The 15,786-nt window shown below is 35.9% G+C and overlaps 1 long non-coding RNA gene across 1 annotated transcript; it reads right to left on the minus strand.

Moving 5' to 3' along the window:
• Window positions 1-11,698: 11,698 nt before the first annotated feature.
• On the minus strand, window positions 11,699-14,014 carry LOC121982629. Its single transcript, XR_006112155.1, has 5 exons — window positions 13,849-14,014; window positions 13,688-13,750; window positions 13,533-13,583; window positions 12,909-12,975; window positions 11,699-11,739 (listed from the first exon to the last, which is right to left on the minus strand). It is a non-coding gene; the product is annotated as an uncharacterized LOC121982629 (long non-coding RNA).
• Window positions 14,015-15,786: the final 1,772 nt, after the last annotated feature.

The raw sequence follows: 15,786 nt of genomic DNA on the forward strand, positions 1-15,786 counted from the left end.
CCAATCTCTTGGTCAAGTAACTCCAAAAGGAGGTAACAACCCTTAAGGAAGTGACTAACCCATGCTCCTTTACTGAATCAGTTCAGACTGGAATTTTAATTCAAGTCTAAAAGCTAAAGAAGAAAATTCTAGCCTGAAAAGACAAGTCAAGGAACCGAAGGATACATTAGAACAGTTTATCATGGATTCCAAGAATCTTGATTTAATTCTTGGAAAAGAAAGAGTCGTATACAATCGATCCAGACTTGGATACAAGGTTTACCTTAAGTTTAGATCTTATTTATCACTTGTTAACCAAACAAATAGAAAAATAGTCCAAGCATGGGTCCCCAAGTCTAACTTGATTAATCAAGTTGGACTTGATCAATATTGGATCCCCAAGGGTCAAATCCATTATCTTGATAGACCCTATCGAGGTTATGATCCAGGAGGAGCTAATAGAAAGACCATATTCATTAGATAAATTTGTGTGATGTTTGCATTACTATTTTTTATTATTCATGCTTAGATTAGAATAGATAAGGACTTAGGTCTGATTCACACTTGACTAGTTAGACCTAGGAATTTTAGACAATAAATTAAATATTTTATTTCTTTAAAAGGTTTTATCTAGAAGTGGTTGATGATCTAATACCCAAGAAGGCATAGTGCCTCACCACAGCCTGAAATCCAATTATTGAAATAAATATTTAATTGACTAACTGTTAAACCTCTTAGCCTAACTCAAATGTGAATCAATCCCTAGACTTAAAGTTAAATTGAAGATAAAATTAGCCATCCCATAACAACTTATAAGGCTCCCTGATTGACAATCTAGAAAAAGGTGAGATGGATTTAAGTAAAAATTAGTTAAACTCAATTCAATTTAAAAAAAATAACCAATAAACTTAACTCAAATCTTAAACTTAAAAATAAACTTAACTAAAAAATAAACTTAACTAAAAAATAAACTTAACTCAAATCTTAAACTTAAAAATAAACTTAACTTTAAAATAAACATAACTCCAATCTAACCATTCAACTTAAAAATAAACTTAACTCAAATCTTAAACTCAAAAATAAACTTAACTTAAAAATAAACTTAACTCAAATCTAACCAATTTAAACTCAATCAACCATCTCATAATCACCCATAGATATAACATGATTGTCAACTTAGATTGGGTGATATAGAAAATAAGGGGTTGAACTCAATAAATCTATCTTATCCATTTTACATTGGATCCAAATCAAATACTTTATGTATAGGAACATAAAGATTTGGACCAACAGATGTTAGATAGTGGATTCTCTAGACACATGACTGGAGATCGATTGAAGTTCACCAAGAGAAAACTAGGGTAAGTTGCATTCGGCAACGATGGAAAACTTAAGATAATCGGAATAGGTAATATCAAACTAAATTCTAATTTTATTATTCGAAAAGTCCTATTAGTTGATAAATTTAATTTTAACTTACTTAGCATAAGTCAACTGTGTGACTCTGATTATTTAGTTACCTTTTCTAAATTTGAGTGTGCAATTAGAAATGTTGAATACACTTAAGGGGATTAGGAAAAAAAATATTTACACAATTCACCTACCAACCTCTTCATTAAAGTGTTTTCTAACACAACAAGAGGAAATCAAGTTGTGACATAGAAGATTGGGTCACATGTATATCAGACTCATTTTAAAAATGAGTCAAAATGACTTAGTTAGAGGTTTACCTAAATTAGAAAATACAGTTTGTAATGCTTGCCAATAAGGTAAACAAACCAAGTTAACCCACAAACCAATAAACTTAAATTGAACCAACTCAATACTTAAGCTTCCACACTTATACCTATTTGATTCACATGGAGCCAAATCACTAAGTAGAAACCAATACTGCTTGGTTATAATTAATGATTAGTCAAGATTCACTTGGATACAATTTATAAAAAAAAACAAAGATGAAACCTTTGAAATCTTTAATAATTTTTGTAAATTAATAGAAAATGAAAAAGATACCAAAATTTTAAAATATTAGAAGTGGTCATGGAGGGGAATTAAAAAATTATAAGTTTACTAAATTTTATGAAATTAATGGATATAATCATGAGTTTTCATGCCCTAGAACTCTCCAACAAAATGAACTAGTAGAATAGAAAAATATAATATTACAAAAAACTACTAGAACCATGTTAAACGAATATAACCTAAGTAACCAATTTTGGACTGATACAATAAAACAACATGTTATATTCAAAACAGAATATTAATTAATAAATTTTATAATAAAATCCCTTATGAAATATATTAAATAAAATACCCAATCTAAATTATCTAAAGGTTTTGGATGTAAAGTTTACAAACTAAACACTAAGGAATATTTAGGTAAATTTATATCAAAATCAACAACAGGAGTCTTTTTAGGATATTCCACAACCAGTAGAGCTTATAAGCCTATAACAAAAATACCCTAAAAGTGGAAGAAAGAACCAATGTAATTTTTGATGAAGAAAATAATTTACCTAACTCAACCAATAAAAATGTTAACCAAAATATAAGAAACATAGAAGATGATGAAGATACTCAAATTAAACCTAAACCTAGTGAATAAGAGGAACTAATTGTTGATCCTAACATAAGATGTTTTAGAATAAGGTTCAATCACCCATTTGACCAAATTTTGGGTGATCCAACTTTAGGAGTTCGAACTTGATCATCATATAAAAAATCTAAGTCAAATAGCTCTAATTTCTAAAATTAAACCCAAGACTATAGAAGAAACCCTGCCTGACTCAAACTGAATATTTGTAATGCAAGAGGAACTAGCTTAATTGGAAAGAACCCAAGTCTGGGAACTTGTACCTAAACCCACAAATAAATCTATAATTGACACTAAGTGAGTATTTAGAAATAAATTAGATCATAAAGGTAAAATAGCTAGAAATAAGGCTAGACTAGTAACAAAAGAGTTCAGCCAAGGAGAAAGGTTAGATTATGATGAAACCTATGCACCCGTAGCTAGACTTGAATCAATAAGGATGTTTCTAGCCTATATAGCACATAAAGGATTCAAGTTATATCAAATAGATGTAAAATCCACATTCGTAAATGGGTTAATCAAAGAAGAGATTTATATAAATCAATCCCCAGGATTTAAAGACCTACATCACCCAAACCATGTCCTTAGGTTAAAGAAAAATTTATATGGACTAAAATAAGCACTTAGGGCTTAGTATGAACGACTATCAATATATCTAACATCTAAGGAATTTAACCAAGGCCAAATAGACCAAACCTTATTTGTTAAAACCTTAAAAAAGATATTTTTATCGCTTAAATTTACATAGACAACATAATATTTGGCTCAACAAATACAAAATTCTTAAAAGAATTTATCAAATTAATGGAACATGAATTCGAAATGAATCTAGTAGGAGAACTCAATTTCTTCTTATGTTATAAATGATATGGGTTAGGTTTAGCAAGTCTCTAGTGAAAAAGGGAAAGGAGATAGCAGAATTAAGAAGATAGATCAATATCGGCCGAGATATACCTTAAGAGAGGTAGGCCAATCCCGGCCAGATAATACATTGATAAAGAAAGATCAATATCTGCCGAGATATACCTTAAGGGAGGAAGGTCAATATCGACCGAGATATACCTTAGGGGAGGCAGGTCAATATCGACCAATATATATCCTAATGAAAGTAAGCTAATACCGATCGAGAAATACCTTGAGAAGAATAGGCCAATATCGGCCAGGATACATCTTAGGAAGGGTAAACCAATATCGGCCGGGTTTACACGTTTAAGATAAAAAGCCAGGATTGTTTAAGGTGGCATATCTAAAATTAATTAAGTATACATGATCGCCCGAGAATTAAAAGATCTAAGGTTTTACAGAATTGGTAGTATATTACTGAATGATTAGTTGAATGATAATAATAAACCGACCGAATAAGGTCTGGGTTTAATATCGGTCAATACAAAACATAGTATAATACCAAACTGTCTAGAACATAGTAAAGATAGGACGAAAATGTAGGGGTGATAAATATACTCCGATATAACTTATAAGATAGAGCAAGAGCAAATATTTCAAGAATACTCATAATTAATTTAATAGAGATATCTGTATGTGATTGTATAACAGTTTTACCTATTTGGCGGGAAGTGTGCTTCTAGACTTTTCTGCAGGTACTAAACGGCAAAGAGGGTACATCTGGGGTACCTAGAAGATTTCTTAAAAGTTATTTTAAGTAAGTACATGATTTACGTCATCTCATAACAAACTCTAACAAACTGGGGTCCACTTCATGACTACGGAGGTTATATGAAGTGGTATAAAAAGGGGAATCCTCTCCGTTGGCCAGGTATGCACACATTACTGTTGGTTAGTCCTAGGAAAACGTACAGGTTCCACTGTACAAAAATTTTTGTACAAGTGTCGAACCTTTCCTTAAATAACCTATTGTGTTCTTTAGAAGTTAAATTAGGAATCACAGATGGAACTTAACATCATTGATTTCAAATTTAACTTATCTATTCTTAATGGTTTAGATTTGAATCGCAAGCGAAACTTAACAGTATTGATTCAAATCTACCTAAGTTATTAATTCCATTAAACATTAATTTCCAAAATTGGCTTCCAGGACTGCATGGCGAGACACATGACCTTCTTGGATATGGGAGCAACTATCACCGCCTAGGCAAAGCCTTTTAAGGAAAGCTAATATTTAATTTCCTTAAATAACTCTAGGTTAACCAAAAAGAACAATCGAATCACAAATTTGAAAAAGAAGAAAACACAAACTCGAAAAATAAATTTGAAAAACTAGATCTAATTGCCTCTTGTATTTAGAATTCTTACAAAGAAAATAACTAGTATGATGCGGAAGAAAATTACTAGTTATACCTTCTCTTTGTAAGCTAATGACCTCGAAATCTTCTGTCGTATTTCTCGCCTCGCCTTGGATGTCGTGTGGGCGACGATCCTCCAAGATGAACACCACCCAAAAGCTCCTTCCTCTTCTTCTAAAATCTGGCCACCACCACCACCAAGGAGAAGTGAGCAAAAGGGAAAAGAGAAGGGAGAGGGCCGGCCACACCAAGAGGGTATCCAAGCAAGAGAATAAGAATAGTCTCTCATGAAGTCCCCTCACCCCTTCTTTTATATTACTTGCCTAAGACAAATAAGGAAAACTTTTTACAAAAAATAAAATCTGTTGGTGTAGTAAGCATCCGACAATCGAACCTCAGTTTTGATAATGGCAAAGGGATTCAAAGTTAAGATTCCTTGTTATCTAACGTGGTTAAATAAGATTTCAGGAAAGTCCTAACTGCGGTTAGGCAGGGGAAAATCCTAAGGGGGGGGGTAACCTTAGGTCCTAGGGGGCGGTAACCCTAGGTGAAGGAAAATCCTAAGGGGGGATAACCTTAGGTCCTAGGGGGTGGTAACCCTAGGTGAAGGAAAATCCTAAGGGGGGGGGGGTAACCTTAGGTCCTAGGGGGCGGTAACCCTAGATGAAGGAAAATCCTAAGGGGGGCAACCTTAGGTCCTAGGGGGCGGTAACCCTAGGTGGAGGAAAACCCTAAGGGGCGGCAACCTTAGGTCCTAGGGGGTGGTAACCCTAGGTGGAGAAAAACCCTAGGGGGCGGTAACCCTAGGTCCTAGGGGGTGGTAACCCTAGGCGGAAAGTCTAGTCGGTCTGGAGGACCGGACTGGCATCAGGTAAATCTCCTGAGTGGAGTAGGTGAGGACGCGTTCCCCTCAGAGGGAACAGTAGGCGTCGGGTCGACCTAGGGTTTCCGGTTGGAAACCCGAAGTCAGACCCGGACAGTCAGGAGACTGTCATAATATTCTTTATCATATTCATACTATTGTTTTATGCTAACTTTGTGTTGCAGGATATTGTTTGGGACTAACATGTCTTGCAGGTACAAAATAATGAAGTTTTCCCTCGGATGAACAGTGTCCGAGGCACCTCCATGGAGCTTGGAGGCGCCTCGGGTGCAAAAGCTGACCTGGCTGCGAAGCATCAATGGAGGCGCCTTGAAGGGAGTATAAGGCGCCTTGGAAGGCGCCTTGAGTAGGGTTTGAGGCGCCTTGAGCAGATGAAGTTCGACCAGATCAAGCTTGATCCACGCGGAAGACTCGGCAGCATGGAGGCGCCTTGAAAAGCCTTCAAGGCGCCTTGAACACCCTTTATAAGGGGGTTTCGACCAGCACTTCAGAACATCAAGTCTCAAGTGATTCCAGTGCTACGTGCTGCTCCAAACGACGTTTCGAAGTGCTGCTACTTGTGCCCGACGACCAGGAGCTCCGAATCTTCATTTCTTAATTGTCGTCGGTATAATTAATTATTGTCAATTATTGTACTTCAGTTTGTAATTATTTCGAACTTATAGTTGTTGCCCACCGAAAGCGATCAAGGATCGTAGGCCTTCGAGTAGGAGTCGACCTAGGCTCCGAACGAAGTAAACGACCGTGTTCTTCGTGTCTGTGTTTTCTCTATTTCATTTCCGCTGCGTTTTAATTACTCCGATAGTTTTCCGAAAATCGAACGATTTAGCCACGAGCGCTATTCATCCCCCCTCTAGCGTGGTCTCGATCCAACAATTGGTATCAGAGCGGGGTCGCTTTGAACTGGTGCAACCACCATTCAAGCATATCCTCCATTTTTTTCAAGCATTCAAGCATTTTTTTCTTCGTGTCGTGGCTTTTTCGTGGCTTTGAACTGGTGCAACCACTATTTACCCCCCCTCTACGCCTTTCGTTTTTTCCCTCCAAAACTGTTTTTGAAAAATTAATTTTCATCTTTTCACCATTGGTTGGAATTAGCGAAATATTGCGGTTTCAATAATTTGTGGTAATATTTTTTTAATATTATTTTAATAATATTTTATTATTTCTTTTTTTCGAAATTCCTGAATTACTATCTTTATTTTTCTCTCACACTACTAATCCAAGACTAAGTCTTGGAACAAGTTTTATTGTGTTTATTTTACGAGATTCCTTCTAATGGCCTACCAAGATGGGTACAACTCCACATGCCTACCACTGCTGTCTGACGAGAACTTCAGATACTAGAAAGACCAGGTGGAGCATCAATTAAAGACCGAAGCAGAAATATGGACCATAGAACATATTGGATTCACTCTCCCCACCATAGAAGGTGTACTCATCACCTGTGACAAGTGGGATGCACAAACAATAAGGACATTCGAGGCAAATGCAAAAGTAACTTACATTCTCCTATGCGGACTAACAAATTCAGATCTTGATCGAGTTGGAAAGTTCAACAATGCTAAGGAGCTTTGGGAGAAAGTGCTCAAGCTCTATGAGATCCCTTCAGAGTTAGAAGATCGAATAGAACCTGAGTCCGAATTTGAAATTGAATCCTCAAAGTCAACTTTCGAACCAGACTCAGAAGAATCAGAGCAAACCGATATCAGAGCACTGATGGCCAAAGATGAGATATCTGTATCTGAGTCAGAATTTGAAATGGCAACAGTCAAGGGGGAGGATCCTATCACGGATCTAAAAGGTAAAATTGTAAATCTCTCATAATCTGTTTTAAGTGTAGGGAGAGAGGGCACTATAGAAACGATGCCCCACTCGTAAGACTCGACCGACACAATCGGAGGAGAAGGAGAAAATGATCGGGAGAGGGAAGAAATACATCAAATGCTCCAAATGCAAACTAATGGGTCACTGCAAAAGACAATGCCCAGAAAGAAGACCCAAGAATCCAGAGGGAGAAATCAAGGTTAGTACATTTACATTATATGAAAATCCAGTTTTTGCAACACATGATCGCACTAGCTTAACTAATCTTGCTTGCTCTAGTATAGATTTCGCTTCAAAATTAGATATGCATGCTAATAATGTAATGAACAAAATTAATTCAAATAAAAATAAGAAATTAACTCTTAGAAAATTAGAAATACAAAATAATATTTTAAAAGATAAAATTGATAAATTAGAGAAGATTGTTAATAATTTAGTCAAATCACGAAATCTAAACTTGGGTTATAAATCTAAAGTAAAACTTAAACAGTACAAACCAAGTTATAATCAAGTACCTTTTATTTACTTAACTTAATAAAACGTAAATCAATAACATAGGAGGAGGCTCCAGAATAGCTGGCACCTCCGAAATTAATCCACCCGATAAGGGTAAACAAGAGTAGATTACCCGGTAGGGTAATTGACGTTAGATTAAAATGGGTTAGGTTTAACTTAACCAACGGTACTGGTGATGTTTTTGGATGATAGTACGTTAGGGAAGCTTGGGCATCGCATGTCTAGGAAGATATGGCTTCGACCTGGTGCATTTGGCCAAGTGGAACTGACCGAAGCTACCCTTAAATAGATCCTAACTAGTTAGACCAAGGATTAGTATTAAGTTTAATGGGTAGGACTATTTGGGAAACCTCGAAGGCATGGTTACTTTAATGAGCCCCTTGTGACTCACCATAGCCCAGAAGTTTATCTAAAGAATGCTTACTTGTTAAACCCAAAGCTAAACCTGAATCTAACGCAAAGTTAAACCAGATCCTTAAACTCGACAATTCATCTCACAACAATTATAGGGTTCCCTAATTGACAATTTAGATCAGGTGAGATGACTAAGAAATTAAATTATGAAAATTGACTTGAACTTAAATCAAGTTAATTAATAATTAAATTACCTTTAATTAACTTGAATTATTCTCAAATTTCAAAACAAAATTTCAAAATTATTTTTAAAATTCAATTTCAAAATTATTTTAAAATTCAATTTCAAAATTATTTTAAAACTCAATTTCAAAATTATTTTAAAATTCAATTTCAAAATTATTTTTAAACTCAATTTCAAAATTATTTTAAAACTCAATTTCAAAATTATTTTAAAAACTTAATTATTTTCAAAATTATTTAAAAAACTCAATTTTAAAACTCAATTTCAAAATTATTTTAAAACTAAATTTCAAAATTATTTTAAAACTAAATTTCAAATTTATATCAAAACGTTAATTAAATAAAGATTTCAAAATTATTTTAAAAATCTTTTAAAAATTTTATTTCAAAAACTATTTGAAAAATCTTTTCAAAATCATTTCAAAATCTTTAAAACTCAATTTCAAAATTCTTTTAAAATTTATTTGAAAAATATTTTCAAAATCTTTAAAAATTAATTTCAAAATTCTTTTAAAATTTATTTGAAAAATCTTTTCAAAATCTTTAAAACTTAATTTCAAAATTCTTTTAAAAATTATTTGAAAAATCTTTTCGAAATCTTTAAAAATTAATTTCAAAATTCTTTTAAAAATTATTTGAAAAATCTTTTCAAAATCATTTCAAAATCTTTAAAACTTAATTTCAAAATTATTTTAAAAATTTGAAAAATCTTTTCAAAATCTTTAAAACTTAATTTCAAATTTCTTTTAAAATTTATTTGAAAAATCTTTTCAAAATCATTTCAAAATCTTTAAAACTTAATTCTTTTAAAATTTATTTGAAATATCTTTTCAAAATCATTTCAAAATATTTAAAACTTAATTCTTTTAAAATTATTTGAAAAATCTTTTAATAAATCATTTAAAAATTATTAGAAAAATCTTTGAAAAATTATTTTAAAAATCTTTGGAAACTTAATTATTTGAAAAATCTTTTAAAAATCATTTTAAAAGCCTTTTAAAATTTAAAAGTTATTTGTAAAATCATTTGAAAAATGGTCACTTCAAAATCATTTGAAAATTCATTTGAAAAATTGCTTGAAAAATTAATTTCAAAACTACTTAAAAAAAATTATTTGAAAAATCATTTGAAATATCCTCTGAAAAATTAATTTCAAAACCCTTTTCAGAAGTTATTAAATTCTTTGAAGTTCTAAACTCAATTAATTTTTAAATCTTCAAAATAATGGTCACTTATTTGAAATTCTAACTGATATTTTCAATGTTGTAAATTAAAGTAAACTCCATCTCACATTTACTCATATGCTAAACATGCTTGTTAATCTAGAATGAGTGAGATGGAAAATTAGGAAAATAATTTTTTAACCTCTCATGCTTGAACTCCTGAACTCAAAAATTTATTAAGGCATTAATTAAGGGGGTGTGATTTTGAGTCGATTTTAAAATTAGTTTTTCTTTAAAAATTTTGACTTGACCTTAAAATTAAAAACTATTTTTGGCATATCTTCAAAAATTCAAGATATTTTTAACTTAGCCTTAAAATTAAAATTATTTATGACCTGACTTTTAAATGTTTTCAAAGCTAAGTACTTAATTAAGTTTTCTCTAACTAAACTTAGTTAAATTATTTTCTAAACTTAGCTACTTGGCAAGATATTTTCTCAACGCAATCATTTTTAAGCTGAAAACATAGCTAAGTATTTTCAAATTTAGCTAAATATTTTTTTAAAAAACATTTAGCTAAGTACTTTTTAAATTGTTTAAAACAAAAAAATTTAGCTAAGTGTCTCTCAAAGCAATTGTTTTTAAATGCTAAGTTCTGCTGAAAATGCTAAGTATTTTCCAAAGAATTCTCAAAATTTCATCAAAACAATTTTTTTTTGAAAAACTAAATCTTTTTGAAATCACAAAAATTTGCTAAGTTACTATTTAAAGACAAAATAACTTTATCTCAGCTAAAAGTATCTCTCAAACTAAAGGAAGAATTTTGCATTCAAAATTATGATTTCACCTAGCTAAAAGTCTTACAAGAAAAACTAAGTGTTTATCAAAAGTATGCTTAACCCTCTATTTTTCTCTTTGAAAGATAAGATTGAAAATTATCTTTGAAAGTTAAGCTAAGGCCTAGATTTTCTTCACTCTTTTGGGTATTTTGATATATGACAAAGGGGGAGAGTAGGAAGAAATTCAAAGAAAATTATAAATTAAAATTCAAAACAAAATTAAAATGAAAATTTTGTTTTGAATGTGCCTATTTATGCCTATGATTATTTATGTGTATCTTTATTGCATTTTTACTTAACTTTGAATTTCGGTTGCCATAATAAAAAAGGGGGAGATTGTTGGTGCAGTAAGCATCCGACGATCGAACCTCAGTTTGGATAATGGCAAAGGGATTCAAAGTTAAGATTCATTTGTTATCTAACGTGGTTAAATAAGGTTTCAGGAAAGTCCTAACTGCGGTTAGGCAGGGGAAAATCCTAAGGGGGGGCGGTAACCTTAGGTCCTAGGGGGTGGTAACCCTAGGTGAAGGAAAATCCAAAGGGGGGGGGGGTAACCTTAGGTCCTAGGGGGCAGTAACCCTAGGTGAAGGAAAATCCTAAGGGGGGGGGGGTAACCTTAGGTGTCACGCCCCTAGAGGAGTCCTTACCGAAAAATTTCGGCAGCATCTCCCCTGTACGGGTGACAATCTGAGACATACATACATACAAAATACATCAGCCACATACGGCTGGAATATATCTACACAACCACGCAGTTATATAATCAGCCCACTCGGCTGGAACAGAAATAAACACAACCACGCAGTTATATAAATATATTAATCAGCCCACACGGCTGTACTAAAAACCATCACAGCGGAAATCACAAACAACGATCACAAAACATAAAGCGACTATCTGCGAGCCGGTTCGGCTTGACACAATAATATCAAACCAAATACAAGAGAACACAAATACATAAACAAGTACAAAATCCAAAATACAAATAGCGTAAGAAATACCAAAATCGTAAGGTCGTCCTCGAATGTGACGTGGGACTGGTGGACAGGCTCTCCAGGCGACTCCATAAATCCTTTACCTGCTACCTGGTGAAATTACCAATATACGGGGTGGTGAGTATAAAGACTCAGCGGGTAATAGACTGATAGTGCATGAGTATAGTAAATCAAACTAGAGATGCAAAGGTATACAGTCTCGTATGGAAATAGCAGATACTATAGTGATATCATAACAAGTGTCCATACCTGAAACCATATCCTAGGCTAGTAAGGGAAGGTAGATATAGCAAAGTCCTGCTACAGTACTGCTCATAACTACATGGTATCATATGAGGTATATACAGATCAACAGTAAGTAAGCCAGTGTCTAAACAAATATCACAGGTATAAATCTCAACCTATGTAAGCATAACAGCATAAATAAACAACAGCAGCATAATCTAGTAACAGCAGCATAGATAAGCAACAACAGCATAAGTAAACAACCAGCAGATATAATAACAACAGCGTATGTACGGATGGTCACCCCGCCCACCTCTCTGCACCACGACCCCTGTATGGTCGAGAGGCCAGATCGATGACAAACTGTACCACCCAAAGGCCGCCACTACTCTCGAGTGACCGGATGGACAGGTGCATAGTAGCTGAATAGCTACGTCTGTGATGGGGGTCCCTGCTGCCACAACTCCAGCCGCCACTACCCATGAGTGGCCGAGTGTGGCACGACAGGACAAGCGGCACGCTCCAGCTACCACTACCCATGAGCGGCCGAGCGTGCAGCTCTAGCCAACGACCCTCTCAACCACAAGGGAGACATGGTCGACGGCATGCATGCAATGACATGATGCAAATAATGCAACAGTCATCATATATATATAAACAGAAACAGGTATGCTACATGAAGCCAGCATGCTCAGCAAGGTGTGTAAATAAACAGGAAATCAAAGCAGGTAAACATGGTATCAGGTGTCCATATATCCAATACCTACTATCTAATGTCTGGTATATGGTATCCAATACCTACTATCTAATGTCTGGTATCTGGTATCAAATACCTAGTACTATAGTATCTGCTAAATATCATGAATAGCAACGAGAGACTGTATAGATACAGAAACGAGTAGCTCAAAGATTGAGTGGAAGTATCAAGCGCGGGAAAAATACGAGTGGAGTCAAGATAAATACAATATCTATCTGAATATAAAGCTCATGCACTAGGGTCAAAATACTAAAGAGATAGAGCAAGAAATACCCGCCTTAACTGCGAAGATCGTGCCAATACCATTCCCACATCGAGACGCTCATCTCGAACCAACATCCTGCAAATCACATAATGAATAGATTTAACTAATCATATCTACAACAATTAACCCAACTTCAAGACCTAAACTAATAGGGAAAAACCCTAATCCCAATGACCATTAATTAACCCTAATTAATGATAATCCGATAATCCTCAATCAACTGATTGTTTCATCTTCCAATAAAAATTCGTATATAGTAACACATTTATAACCCAACCTAGCATCAGGAATCACTTAATTCATTTCCAACCTTCTTAATTACAAATCCACTTCATATCAAAATCAAACTACAATAACCTACTTTGCTAACTCCATTTACCATTCTAAAATCCATTAGCTCATCATTCACTCCATTGTATCAACTACAAGCATAATGAACCACTAATATGATAACCCAAACACAATCTCAACTAATATAATCCATTTTTATCATCTCTACTAAACATCCAAAACCAATCTTACATAATTCATCTGCCTCACTTAATCCATAAATTCCAAACCTATACAATTTGATATCAGAATCTATAAGGAATCGTGTAATCCAAATTAAAACTTAGACTCAACAACCTTACCTCCAAATCCGGATGCCCCAACTGATGATTCGCTACTGAAGAATGTCGCTGCTGGAAAATGACAACCGATGCTAAGTAGAGCTGCTGTCACCCAATTCAAACTGAATTCAACACCTAGGTCTACAGATCTAACATCTGGAGTGGTAGAGTCTTACCTAATGCTTCCCGGATGAAGAATAACTGCTGGGAGTTGTAGCCGAGCTCCTCACAGTGAGCCACTGCCAAGAAACAACCCTCAGTTAACCTAATTTTTCCTCTTCTGACCTCAAATCTCAGATCTTCAAAGCTATCAACCAAAGAAAAATAATTAACATACCTTAACCTAATACAGTATCGGAAACCCCCAAAAATGGCGAAGAGGTATGCTCAGCTTCAGGACTCGGGAAGACGAGAAGTCACCTCCCAAATTGCCGATCACCACCGATTCCAGCGCTCCAAATCCAGCAAAGCAAGGGCTCGGATTCTCCACCCTTTCGCTGAAGATCTGAGAAGGTGTGTACCTAGCGGAGCTGTAGATGAGAGGCTGAGGAATAGAAAGCTCCGGCGAGCGGCGGCCTGAGCAACGCCGTGCGATCAGGTACCGTGGCATGTCTCCGGTGCTCGCGTGAGGGAGGAAAGGCTAGCCGTGTGGTGCCCTTGCGAGAAGAAGAGCCAGCGGCTATAGCTCGAGGGAGAAGAAGTCGCCGGCTATGCGGGTCATCGCGACCGGCGGTGGTGCAGCGGATCGCGAGGTGAGGACTCGGGGAAAAGAGTTCGGCGCATAAGAGGGAGAGGAGGAGGTGATCGGCAGAGAGGGACTTAGGGCACAGGTAAGGGGCGAATTGAATAGGAAGGGTTTATAAATTTAAACTTAGGTTTAGATAAATCAAAACCTAAGTTTATTCCTCAATCAACTCCCATCTTTGGGTATTCCAAATAGGCTTTCACTAAACCCAATAATTAATCCCCTTAAAATACGTCATACGAGCTCCGATTAAATTCCCAGAAAATTCCTAAAAATTTCTGAAAAATCCAATAAGATTATTTGTCAAATAACCTTATTATTTAACTGCTATTTAGGTACCGTATTTTACATTAGGTCCTAGGGGCCGGTAACCCTAGGTGAAGGAAAATCCTAAGGGGGGCAACCTTAGGTCCTAGGGGGCGGTAACCCTAGGTGAAGGAAAATCCTAAGGGGGGGCAACCATAGGTCCTAGGGGGCGGTAACCCTAGGTGGAGGAAAACCCTAAGGGTTGGCAACCTTAGGTCCTAGGGGGCGGTAACTCTAGGTGGAGGAAAACCCTAAGGGGCGGCAACCTTAGGTCCTAGGGGGTGGTAACCCTAGGTGGAGAAAAACCCTAGGGGGCGGTAACCCTAGGTCCTAGGGGGTGGTAACTCTAGGCGGAAAGTCCAGTCGGTCTGGAGGACCGGACTGGCATCAGGTAAATCTCCTGAGTGGAGTAGCTGAGGACGCGTTCCCCGCAGAGGGAACAGTAGGCGTCGGGTCGACCTAGGGTTTCCGGTTGGAAACACGAAGTCAAACCCGGACAGTCCAGAGACTGTCATAATATTCTTTATCATATTCATACTATTGTTTTATGCTAACTTTGTGTTGCAGGATATTGTTTGGGACTAACATGTCTTGCAGGTATAAAATAATGAAGTTTTCCCTCAGATGAACAGTGTCCGAGGCACCTCCATGGAGCTTGGAGGCGCCTCGGGTGCAAAAGCTGACCTGGCTGTGAAGCATCAATGGAGGTGCCTTGAAGGGATTATAAGGCGCCGTGGAAGGCGCCTTGAGTAGGGTTTGAGGCGCCTTGAGCAGATGAAGTTCGACCAGATCAAGCTTGATCCACGCGGAAGACTCGGCAGCATGGAGGCGCCTTGAACACCCTTTATAAGGGGGTTTCGACCAGCACTTCAGAACATCAAGTCTCAAGTGATTCCAGTGCTACGTGCTGCTCCAAACGACGTTTCGAAGTGCTGCTACTTGTGCCCGACGACCAGGAGCTCCGAATCTTCATTTCTTAATTATCGTCGGTATAATTAATTATTGTCAATTATTGTACTTCAGTTTGTAATTATTTCGAACTTATAGTTGTTGCCCACCGAAAGCGATCAAGGATCGCGGGCCTTCGAGTAGGAGTCGACCTAGGCTCCGAACCAAGTAAATGACCGTGTTCTTGGTGTCTGTGTTTTCTCTATTTCATTTCCGCTGCGTTTTAATTACTCCGATAGTTTTCCGAAAATCGAACGATTTAGCCACGAGCGCTAT

The sequence above is a fragment of the Zingiber officinale genome, chromosome 5A (assembly GCF_018446385.1).
Source record: "Zingiber officinale cultivar Zhangliang chromosome 5A, Zo_v1.1, whole genome shotgun sequence".
In the NCBI taxonomy this organism is placed as follows: Eukaryota; Viridiplantae; Streptophyta; class Magnoliopsida; order Zingiberales; family Zingiberaceae; genus Zingiber; species Zingiber officinale.